This window comes from Meles meles, chromosome 13 (genome assembly GCF_922984935.1).
Source record: "Meles meles chromosome 13, mMelMel3.1 paternal haplotype, whole genome shotgun sequence".
Lineage (NCBI taxonomy): Eukaryota > Metazoa > Chordata > Mammalia > Carnivora > Mustelidae > Meles > Meles meles.
The window spans coordinates 11,881,560-11,890,647 of record NC_060078.1 but is presented as its reverse complement, the minus strand read 5'-3'; the positions used below and the strand labels follow the sequence as shown (position 1 = coordinate 11,890,647).

Genomic DNA, 9,088 nt, shown 5'->3' with positions numbered 1-9,088 from the left:
CTCGCATCGGGTTCCTTGGTCCTCGGGGAGCCTGCTTCTCCCTCTGCCTCTGCCTGCCACTCTGTCTGCCTGTGCTCTCTCTATCTCTCTGACAAATAAATAAATAAAATCTTTAAAAAGAAAATAGTTTTGATCTTGAAATCTCTCTGAAAGGATGTGTGGGGTCACTGAGCCATAGTTGGAGAACTATTGGAATGAACAACAGCGAACCCCTAATTTTAAGAACATATGTTTTTAAGGTGCAGGTTTTTAAGCACACAGTCTCTGAGATGAATATTCCTTCCAGCAGAATCAGCTGGGTCTTAGAGCTCTTGTCTTTCCCTCGACTTTAAAGATCATCCAGAGCCAGAAATTATTGTAAACAAAGAACAAGGACTCCAGTCCATCTAGGCTCAGCAAGGATCCCGAGTGAAGGAGGTTATTACCCCAGGGACCATCATTTTATGTGCAAACACCAAACAATTACTGAAGTGTACAAATGTAATTTTGGCCTTCTGACTTATGTAAATTCAACCCTGCCCACTTAATCCTTGTACTGTGAGTGCCAGCAAATAAGATTCTCTTAGGATGTCAACAGATGTGCTGATTAGAGTCTGTTCCAAACTCTTGGGCTTTTGGGGCCCCAAAGAGAAGGGCAGACCTCCATATGGCGGCCAATCAGAGGCAAAAGGGGGCCTCCTTGTCGTGCGCACCAACACCCTGTAGTTCTTCCACTTTCTCGGATCTCTCTCTGATGTCCTGGGACAGGAAAAAGGCTGAGCACCGACTCCGTGTTACTCCTCCAATGAGAAAGACATTCAATGAGGTTTTTTTTTCCCCCTAAGATTTTATTTATTTATTTGACAGAGAGAGAGATCACAAGTAGGCAGAGAGGCAGGCAGAGAGGGAGAGAGAAGGAAGCAGGCTCCCCGCTGAGCAGAGAGCCCGACGCGGGGCTCGATCCCAGGACCCTGAGATCAAGACCTGAGCTGAAGGCAGAGGCTTAACCCACCGAGCCACTCAGGCACCCACCATTCAATGTTTTGCCACACACCACAAGTGGGAAACACTTAAATGCAGCCTGACTTAATAAAGCAATTTAGGGGGCACCTGGGTGGCTTAGTTGGTTAAGCGTCTGCCTTCGGCTCGAGTCATGATCTCAGAGTCTTGGGATCGAGCCCCATGTTGGGCTCTGTGTTCAGCAGGGAGTCTGCTTCTCCCTCTCCCTTTGCCCCCTCCCCCTGCCCATGCTCTCTCCCTCTCAAATAAATCAATAAAACCTTAAAAAAAATAAAATCAAGCAATTTAGAATGCACTGCCTTGTTTCTATACATGCCATCAACTACGTGAATGACAGAGTAATTCCAATCCCTTAATTCACCACTCTTTGTGAAACAATGTGACCCCCTTCCTTTCCTCCTTCCCTCCCTTCTTCTACCTTCGTTCTTACTTAAATATTGATTATGTACCCATTACGAACAAGGCACTGTGATAAACACAACCTCGTATTTTTCAGGCTACCAATTCTGTATATTTGTAATTGTTAAATATTCTTTTTTCCTAAGTAAGAATGCCCAGTATAAGACATTAAAATTATAGTAAATTGTAAAGAAGGCAAGTATAATTGCCAATAGCTAATTTCTAGGGGCAATTTTAATAAATTCTAGATTTTTTTCCCTGTGGTTTCACCTAGTTGAGATTATATGCGGACACCATTTTATACCCTGATTTGTTTAACATTGGCTCACATTGGATCACCGGCAGCTTCAATGTTATTTAAAACTCATCATAAACCTAACTTTAATGCCTAAAGTGGATGATCAGCATCTCAGTGGAGAAATCCTATTTCTCATTTCAGATTTCCTGAGAACCAGCTCCCTCCTGGAGGTGGAATTACTTGGGGGAAATGCTACATTTCATAGCTTCTGTTAACACACTGAGAAATTCCTTTCCTTGGCCGTGTATAAAATTATACCACCAGACGAGGGGGTCATTTCATGGCACCCTCACTGGTATTGAGAGTAATGTTTATTTACACAAGATCTTTGCTAATATGATTAGTAAGGGGGAAAAATCCTATCTTTTAAAAAAATTATACATTGGATTCATAGTAAAATAAAATCTTTAAAAGTGCTAGTAAAGGGGCACCTGAGTGGACCAGTGAATAGAGCATCTGACTTCTGCTCTGGCTGGTTGTGATCCTGATCTCGGGGCTGGGAATCTGCCAGATTTGGGGGGGGAGGTGTAGAGGGTGATCTGCTTGTCCCTCTTCCTCTGCCCCTTGCCCTGCCTGGCTCATGCTCATGTAAAATCTTTTTTTTTTTTTTTTAACGTGCAGATAAAATTATAGCACACTTAAAAATTCCAAGATAAAAGCAGAATAAAGACACTAGTACCCACTTTTCATTAATTCAATTAGTGAAAGGAAGACAGACCTGGATCGTCCCAAAAGTCACTAGCTCACAGTTTTGGTGGCAAACACTGAAAGCAATTCTGATGACTTAATCGGAGGAGAGATGTCTCGGAAGGCCAGCAGGTAGCAAACCAAAAAGACAGGAAGGCTGAAGAATCAAGTCCATCAAACAGGTAGGGTAGTTTGGAACCAGAACATGTCACATAGGCCATGTAGGACATCACTTGGTATTGCCACTGGACATGCCCAACTGTCACCTCTAGCATTGCTGCCTATGACCACAAACATCACTTCATAGATAATGACATTATTTTTAGAATGTCTCCTGTTTGTGTCACAGACCTCTGAACTGAGGTCATAGGATGATTCCGGGGATGCCAGAGGGTGGAGACAGTGAGTACTGGGACATTTTGGCTTTTATGAGAGTTTGGATTCTAGGTAGCAAAATCTTGATCAATGACCACTATAAATGTTCACATGAAATTCTTTGTTTCATAACATTTTTTTCAGGAATCTGATTGATCTTTTTAATGGCAACTGAATTTTTAGATTGTCTAGTAGGTCATGAGATTATCTAGTCTGGAACTGCACACTCTAATGTCTATCCTATATTCAAAGGTCAGTGGGGCGGGGCATATGGGAGTGGTGGGGATGGTGGAAAACTGAAGAGCATCATCCAAGCTGACTTGGCTCCAGCTGATGGTTGCTAGAACCCACCATGAACCAAACGTTGTCAGTTCTTTCAACTTTTCAGAACTCACCAAAATTCTGCGTTTTCGTGAAATTCCCTGATTTTAAAATTGGGAACTAAATTCAAAGTGAGAAAAACAATGACACCATCGCTTTTCAAAAATCAAGGCTGCAGGCCGCCTCCAAGAGTCAAACCTTTTCATTCGAAACACCAACACAGGGAGAGACCTAAGAAGGTGGGACAATGCTGAGGCCCAGCAGCTCAGCTGGGGGCAGAGCCAGGGCCGGAAGTTTGGTCTCCCCAAGAAAAGCAGGTTAGGAAAAGCCAATGTCTCACTCCCCATCTCTGCAATCACATCTCTTGGAAATTGCCTCCTCCCTAAATTCGAGAAAAGTGGAACAGTGTCTGGGATTCTTCAGCAGCAGCATTGTTTGTAAGATGTTTACAAATTCATAGAATCTGCCGGGCCCAAAGAAAGAAATACCGCGTAGTGACGTCATCTCAGAATTTAAATCTTAACTTGTACTACTTTCTAAATGGGTACCCGGGGACAAAGTACTTCTCCGGGTTGCAGTCGTGGGAACCGTGAGAGCCCTTTTCATCAGGCTGTGGAGAGGATGAACTAAGATTTCATACCGAGGGTGCCCGGCACAGCGCCAGGACCATACTGAAACACACTGCCCAGGATAATAACACGATACCCAGAAGGTGGCTGACTCTATCGCGTCACCCGAGTACGCGAGGCAGGGAGGGGGGGAAGAGGACTAACGTGTTGCGCGGTGGGGGTGAGTTATGGATGAACCTCCAGGCGGAATATCTAACACGAGGACCAGTGGGGTTTGCACCCACGCGCCAGCCTTCCTCGGACTCCAGTGCGAGTTTCAGGGCCGCGGCCAGCTGCATGGGGCGCGCGAGCACCGCGCCGTTCAGAGCCACCCTCTCGGGGCCATCGGTGAAGCTGATGGTGGAGCGCACGCCGGTCCCAGGGGCTCCGGGCTGGGGAGGGGACGCGCAGCGTTGCAGAGAAGAAAGTGGCAGCGGGCGGTTTCTCCGGCGCTCTAGGCCGCCGCGGGGACTCGCTGCCACCTGCGAGCTTTCTCTGCAGAATGCGGGAGCCCGCGCGGCGGAGGAGGGGCGGAGGCAGGGGCGGAGGCGGCTCCCGGGGGCCGGGGCCGGGGAGGCCGGGACCATCGCCGCGCCAATTTCTGTTGCGGCGGCGGCGCGGACGGCAGCAGGCTCGGGTCGGCCGGCCTGCGCGCGGGTTCTCCGGGGACCTGCTCGGCGCTGCTTCTGGGGAGCGCGGCCGCCGAGGGGCGGAGGAAGAGGAAGAGGAGAACTGGGCGCGAGCTCGGCGCGAGCGGACGGAGCAGGGACACCGCGCCGTGCGGCGGGGCAGCGTGGCAGGCACGGCCCAGGCCGGCGAGCGGGCGCTCCTGGCGCATCACCCGGCCGTAGGGCCTTCCAGCGACAGCCACCGCGGCCCGGGCTGTAGCGGCCAGACGGATGCCAAGGCCACACGGCAGGCAGGCGCGGGGACAGCCGCCGCAGCCGCCGTCCCACGCGGGCTCCGGACACCGGGGTTGCTGGTGAGTGTGAGCGCGCGCGTGAGTGTGAGCGCGCTCCGGCCCGGGCGAGGGTGCACGCCGGGGGCCGGGAGCCGCGGGCCCCCTCTCCCGCTGGCGGCGTCCGGCCGCGGGCTTCGCTCGGCGGGAGAAGAGGCGCGCTGCCGGGGCTCACTTCCTTCCTGCGGGTGCGCGGCCCCCGCCGGCCCCTAGGGGTTACTTTCACCTTGATGGGGAAGGCAGGAAGCGGCGGCTCCTAGGCGCGTGGGATTCTGATTCCCACTGGGGTGCAGCCCTGGCGAGGGTGCCGGCGTTCGGAAGGACCCCCGCTCGGCTTCTGGGGCGCGCGGGGCGGGGCAGGCGGGGCAGGCGGCGCGAGGGCCGGAGAACAGACCGTCACCCCTGCAGGACGGGGGCCGCGCCTTTCTAGGTGGTGTTGACTTTTGTGCCTTCGCTGCGCGACTCTTAAGACGCGTCCTCTCTCCTGGAGCATGGAAGCCTTTACCCAAGCCTTTTAATGAAGTCCACAAAGGAAGTGGAATGTCGCCAAGACATAATTTTCCAAAACTCTCTACAACAACCTCCCGCTGCTGATCCAAGAGCCTAAGGTGCTCTAATTACTGAAGAAAAAAACATTAAAGTTGTATAAGTAGTACATTGTTTAGGAAGCAGAACCTGATTAAGAGAATTGAAGAAAGTCTTGTGTTTGGTCGGCGTGGGGGCGGGGACGGCTTTCTGGAAATCAGTGTTTGATCTAAGTACAACAGACATCTTTCAAAGGAAGCTCCCTCGAGCGCCTTGCTTTGCAAACATCCTGCTAATCGCAGAGAATGAAAATGAAGTGCTAGGTTTTAGGGGTGTCCAAAATGATCGAGGCTATCACTAGGGTGCGGATTTGTGATCTCCTGATTCAAGGCCCTGTCAAGGTCAATATGGCAGGTGTGTTCCAGCAGTTAAATTTACACCTGGATGTTTGATTTCCTTTTCTAAGATTGGGGGTGGGGGAGGGAGAGCTGCTTCTTCTGTGGTTGTTTCACACAGAGTTGAAGCCACTGTGTTGTTTCTTTCCAGAGCTTGTTTCCGTTGGCAGTCTTGTATCTGTGGCGTGGATGCTCATTTAAACTTCACAGGTGTGCTCGGCCAGTGCATCCTAGCCTGCGTCCTGTAGCCACCCTCTAGACATCTCTGCTTCTTTCTAGTACACGTTAGTGCCTTTGAGAGAGAGTCCCCTCTTGTTTACCATTTTCTCCAACCCGTGTCTTCATCCAAAGACATGAAATGTTACTGGAGTCTTCCTAGAAAATGAAGGGCTGCTTGTTTTCTGTCCAAGCGTCTAGGTGGCACGCAGTTTGCTGCTTGGGAACCTGCTTTTGCATACGCTACAGCTGTCCTTTCTGTAGGAGCTGGTTCTTGGGAATTTGAAGAAATGGGTTGTCTTGTGCTCTTTTGTAAGGTAAGCACTATTGAAATGATCAGGCAGAGAATCCTAGCCCTTTATTCATATTGCCAGCCTCTGGGGGCCAGTTTCTTGCCTACTTTGGGGCCTTTGGGTAGGATCAGGAGGAGTGAGAGGCTTGGAGGAAGAAATGGTAGAATCACGGCCCCAGGGTATCTTCCGCAGAGAGGTTTCTTTTGGAGAGGAGAATGTCTCTGGGGTTGGGTCCTGAGAAGACTGATAAAAATAGTTAAGGAATTGTTAATAATACCTACTTCTTTTTACACATAGCACATAGGACCTAACACAGCTTGGTTCGTATTCCTCCTCTAAGGACCATTCCCAAGCCTACTTATATTTACAATCCAGAAAGTGAGAATGCCCTTTACAGGGCAGAAAAGCCTGGTACTTCTTTCTCAAAATATGAGGGGGCAGGAGGAATGTGAGAGGGGCCCAGGAATCCCAGTTGCCTACCTGGAAGGATACATTTACCAATTAGACTGCATTTTAATCCACTGAGTTTATGATTGTGTCCAAGGCGAGCATTTTTTTTTTTTTTCCTCAATGCTGTAGGGGATTTGTAAGTCACTTGGGTTGAAACTATGAGAAATGACTCATGGTCATCCATGAGAATATGTGAGTCAGCTTTTGGTCCCTTCGGCTAATGGATTGCAGCTGCCCAAGGAATATTTGTTACATGAATAGCAATTCTAAAATGTTTATCTTCCCAACTCAGCTCCTCTGTCCACCTCTTCTAGTATGAAGTATTTTTAGCCATAACTTGGTATGAATATCCAATCATTTCATCCAGTCGAAGTCCAGCGGATACATTCAACCAAGACTGATTTCCTCAACCAAAGGAATGGTAAAAGTCCCTCCAAAACAAAACAGAAACAAACAGCATTGTCTTGGTACCTGTTGACTCGCTCAGGCCAGCTATCTGAATTGTCCAGTCGGACATGTGAGTGGACAGTCAGAAACCCTGAGTTAACAGCAGAATGTTCAGCTCAGGAATGCTCTGGATGTAGCTGCCTCTGGACGTGGCTTTTGTCAGAAATGATCGGCATTTCTAAGCAAATCAGGTGAATTTCTGGCACATTCCTCTATCTCCTCATGCTAAGTGGAAGAGCCAATTAAACATTTGGCAGATTGCTAAATCTTCAGAGCACGTGTTGTTTGATTTTCTAAGTTTTAAATTAAATCCGTGTTATGTTTGTACATTAATGTGATTGCCTTACAGTTTATTAATTCAGCCTGCTGGTTACTAAGTAACTTAGATTTATTAAAATCTAGCTGCTGGATATAAATACAAATAATTCATATGTTTTGATTTGCTCTGGTTAACCTCTCAAGGTACTCTTGGAAATGGGTGCATTCGCTGATCTTGAATATTAAGTATATTCTGCCTTTTTTCTTTTTTTTTTTTTTTTTTAATACGGTGACTCTCCATTCCCAATCATTAGAAGTTTACCCTGTGGTTCATGATCCAGTTTCAGGGTGAGAGATTAGAAAGCTGTCTGAAATTTACCTAGATATTAACATGAGAGTGCACATTAATAATGCACATTTTCTCTTTGATATCCTTCCCTTTGCGTCTTTCAATCAAGCTCATTTCATTCTGAACAAAAGTCAGATGAGATCCCTCAACATTTAAAATTTTGTTTATTGGGCTATGTTAAAAATCAATGTATAAAATAAAACATTGCTTATTACTGTTTTGAAGTAACATCAACGCTGCTACTCTCTGCATAACGAAGCATGACCGTTCTTATTGGGGATTTGTTTAGTAAGTAGGCACGTGAGCCCTTGAACCTGACTTAAAGGCGTGTCCAGTCCATGTCTTACTAAGGCCTCTTGTTAAGCCAAGCTGTACAGTTTTGATTAGATGCGGTGGCCAGTTCTAGGTAGGTTCCTTGAAAGGAGTAAGTGATGAAAGTGTCCTTTTAGAAGAGTTTTTGGCACTTGGCTCTTTGGCACTTGGTTGGATTCGCAGAAGGGAATTGGGATGGAATCTAGTGTCAGATAATGATGGCCTGACCAGGGAGCATCACAGTGACACTGAATGGAGAAGGAAGAATGTCAGGCAGGCAGACCGATGTCATTATGTGGAAAAGGGTCAGTGCACCTGACCGTGACCATGACCGCTCCCTTGTTCCCCATCCAACTGATCACAGCATCCTCTCCTGCCGAGCCCCGGTGTAACCTCAGAGTCTTACACACACTGGCTAGATATTAATTAATAAATATTAGTTCTTGTGTACAGTACCAGACACTGTCCAAAACCTTAAGACGTGTTGTCTCAAGGATGATGGAGTGGTTAGAAGCATGGGCTCTTGATGCCATTGACAAGCTGTATGTCCTTGGGCAAGTCCACTGATTTCTCTGGGCCTTGGTTTCTTCATTTTTCAATTGGGATATTCATTTCTGTCTCATAAGGTTTGGAGCAGGATTAAATGGATAAAGTAGGTGTAAATGAAAAGTGTTTGGAAGTTTCTGGCACAACATTAAGGGCTGTATGTTTTGTTATTATTGCTTCATAAAACAACTTTATGCAACAGGTGTCGTTTTTGCAGAGTAAAAATTGAGTGCAAAGAGGCTCATGGTCGTAGCTGGGAGTGAAACACAGACTCTGGTACCTGTTTTCCTAACGTGGATACAGGGCTGTCTGCTATACTGTGTGCGCCGTGCTCGGAACGCTGCTTGGGGCAGGAAACATGAGCGCTGGTCCCCTGGCAAGTCAGGGAGCCAGTCATTTCCAGTGTAGAACTGGCTATCTCCAGTAGAGAATGAGTACCCAGATCGTCCTACAAAATTTTTGCCCATTTTCCTGGATGTTGTTGTCTTTTGCAAATCGCGTTTTTCATGAAGTTCTTTATTAAGAAGGGTTCCGGTTTGTGTTTTCACATGTGCTTGAGAAACACGCTGTTTTTTTGCTTCTGACCGTTGACATACGTAGTGCGTATCCATTTGGTACATCTCCTTATACTCATTGTTCTTTGCTGGAGGCA

The 9,088-nt window shown here is 47.6% G+C and overlaps 1 protein-coding gene across 1 annotated transcript in view; it reads left to right on the top strand.

Annotated features, from left to right (window-relative positions):
* The first annotated feature begins 4,541 nt into the window (after window positions 1–4,541).
* STAMBPL1 (STAM binding protein like 1) overlaps window positions 4,542–9,088 on the top strand; it is a 47,830-nt gene continuing 43,283 nt past the window's right edge. The window contains exon 1 of the mRNA XM_046027758.1: window positions 4,542–4,669. The gene's annotated coding sequence lies outside the window, so the exon portion shown is untranslated. The remainder of the gene's footprint in view (window positions 4,670–9,088) is intronic.